The sequence below is a fragment of the Balaenoptera ricei genome, chromosome 12, assembly GCF_028023285.1.
Source record: "Balaenoptera ricei isolate mBalRic1 chromosome 12, mBalRic1.hap2, whole genome shotgun sequence".
Lineage (NCBI taxonomy): Eukaryota > Metazoa > Chordata > Mammalia > Artiodactyla > Balaenopteridae > Balaenoptera > Balaenoptera ricei.
The window spans coordinates 32,703,815-32,706,803 of record NC_082650.1 but is presented as its reverse complement, the minus strand read 5'-3'; the positions used below and the strand labels follow the sequence as shown (position 1 = coordinate 32,706,803).

The 2,989-nt window shown below is 37.8% G+C and overlaps 1 long non-coding RNA gene across 1 annotated transcript; it reads right to left on the bottom strand.

The window, feature by feature from the left end:
* Positions 1 to 346: 346 nt before the first annotated feature.
* On the bottom strand, positions 347 to 1,328 carry LOC132376280 (uncharacterized). The gene is made up of 2 exons (XR_009506262.1): positions 1,004 to 1,328; positions 347 to 559 (listed from the first exon to the last, which is right to left on the bottom strand). It is a non-coding gene; the product is annotated as an uncharacterized LOC132376280 (long non-coding RNA).
* Between the last annotated feature and the right edge of the window lie 1,661 nt (positions 1,329 to 2,989).

Genomic DNA, 2,989 nt, shown 5'->3' with positions numbered 1-2,989 from the left:
TTCAATATGCCAAGGTGCCATATTTTGGGGTAGCGTGTCCTGAACCCCCTCAATATCCTCCATGACAGTTTCACTCAAGGCAGACACGACAACAATCTAAATAAGGGGTTCTCAAACTTTTGGGGCTCAGGAACCTTTATATTCTTAAAATGTATTGAAGACTGCAAAGAGAGTTTGTTTATGTATCTTATATCTATGGGTATTTATTGCATTGGAAGATAAAACTGAGAACTTAAAAAAATATAAACACACCTTCCTCTAGCTGTCAGAGCAATGATGTTTTCACATATCATGGAGACTCTGGAAAACTCCACTGTATACCCATCAAGGAATGAGAGTGAGAAAAGCAAACAGAACCTTTTTATTTAAAAAATAATTCTGGTCTCATGCACCTCTTTCAAGCCTTCAGGGCCCCCAGATGTCCCTGAACCGTACTTTCAGAATCACTCTTCTACAGTCACGATCCAGTTATTCAAAAAGGAACATATGCAACCAGAATCTTCTGAACCAATATCTTGGATGTAGGGTAATTTAAGAATAAAATCCTCAGGCACCATCCCTATGGGTAAAAGATGAAGAATGAAATAAAACAGATCTCAGGACTTTAAAACCTGTTCATAAATGTGTAGGAATAACTCCAAAACATTTCAGCCAATCCTCTTGTCTTGAATACCACAGATTTCACAAGCGGAAGCCCATCTCTCACAGCCATTTTGCTTTTAGAAAGCCACTGATTTCAACAATGGAAACTCATTTCTAACATCATAATACTAATTAGCAAAGTCTCTGTTGCTGAGTGATTGAAAAAACAAAAAGGTAAAGGTCTCACCCCAACTACCGCTACCTCTGAATTATCTTGGAGCAAGTCCCAGACATTCCATTTCTTCTGTAAATGTTTCAGCATTTAGCCCTAAAGGAGTCTTCTCTCATCTTAATTTAATCACAACATCATTATCATGCCCAAAAGTGTAACAAGAATTTCTTAATATTATCAAATACTCACTTGGTATTAAAATTTCTCCAATTGTTTCATACTTTTTTTCCCCTGTCAGTTTCTTCATATCAGGATTCAAATAAAGTCCACACCTTACCATTGATTAATATATCTGAAGTCTCTTTTAATCTTTAGATTTCTCCTCCTTTTTTTTCCTCTTGCAATTTCTTTGTTGAAGGAAACAAAGTATTTTTCCTATATCATTTTCCACATTCTGGATTTAGCTGATTGCATCCCTCTGGTGTTATTTGACAGGTTTCACTGCCCCATATGTCCTGTGTATGGGTTGTCTGATCAGTGAGGTTTTTTGGCAGAACATTTTATAGATGGTATTGTGTACTTTCCACTGGATCCCCTTAAGGAGGCACATGAAATCCATGGACTCTTTTTGTAAATTGAAATAACAGGAAACATCTGTAGATTGTCTCTGCTCCCAGTTCCTGGCACAGAGCTCCTGAAACCCTTGTCATTTCCTAAGTGATAAGAGCACTAGTCTTATTCAAAGACTTATTCAATATTTGTATTTGATTCTTATTTAAATAAGAGTCAAATATTTGTATTATTCAAATCTCTTATTCAAATATTTGCGCTTGACTTGACCTCGTCCCTGACACAGGGCTCCTAAAAGTCTTATCAGTTCCTAAGTGATAAGAACACTGGGAGCATCTTTTGTTCTAATGAAGCATCTCTGGGTGGGCTCATGTATGACTCCTGTGTGGGGACTGGTCACCAGAAAGACCAAGCCATGATTAGAAGCTTGGAACTTTCAGCCCCAATCCCTATCCTCCAGAGAGGAAAGAGGGAGCTGAAAATGGAGTTAATAATTGATCTTGCCTACATGAGGAAGCCTCCATAAAATCCTAATAGTAGGGGGTTCAGAGCTTCCACGTTGGTTGAACACATCCACACCAGGAGGGTGACACACTCCAACTCCAGAGGGACAGAAGCACCTGAGCTCAGGACCCTCCCAGACCTCTTCCTATGTATTTCTTCATCTGGCTGTTCAACTACGTCTTTTATCATATCCTTTAAAAAACTGGTAAGCTTGAGTGTTTCCTTGAGTTCTGTGAGCCACTCTAGCAAATTAATCAAACCCAAGGAGGGTCTTTGGAACCTCTGATCTACAGCTGGTTGGTCAGAGCACAGGTGAACCTGAGCTTGTGACTGGCATCTGAAGTGTGTGTGTGCAGGGGCAGGGGGTCTTGTAGGACTGAGCCATTACCTGTAGGATCTGACACTATCTCCAGGTAGATACCATCAGAATTGACTTAAATTGTAGGACACCTAGCTGAGGTTGCAGAGAATTGTTTGTCATGGGGAAAAACCTCCACATATTTGGTGACCAGAAGTGAAGTGTTTGTGTGAGTAGTAATGGTAGACTCACAGGGGAGAGAAACACAGTAGGGAAGAACTGGGTTTTTCCTTACACAGAAAGGAAAAAAAGCTGAGTTTTTCCAAAATAGTAATGTTACGATTAAGTGGGCTGTTAAAATTGGATTGTGTAGGAATTGAGAAATAATCTTTATTGAATTAAACCTCTGCAATTTCTCAGATTTTCTGCTACAGAAGCCATGTTATTCCTCAATATTAATACAGCTAAGGTAGTATCACTTTGTCCAGGAGGAAGTATTATAAAGTAAATTATAAACATCTCAACAATCACCTTTAAAAATTGACGTTATCAATTTTTAATAATATTTTAATAATGTAACCCTCTTTACCTGAAAAACACAACTATTTCTATAATTATTTCTCTCTCTGATACTTAAATTTCTGAGAGAAATATGTAACTGAAACAGTATCTTTGTTGATAATGACTTTATTGTCTTTTAAAACCAGGACAGTCTAATCTTCAACCAACCATGCCTGGTGACAAAGATTTTTTTATTGTCTTGACATTCCGTTAAGAACTCTTTTGTTTACACAATAGTAATTTCTTCCTGTCCAATAATAGACTTTCTTGATAACATCATAGTGTATTTGATGGTTTTGGCA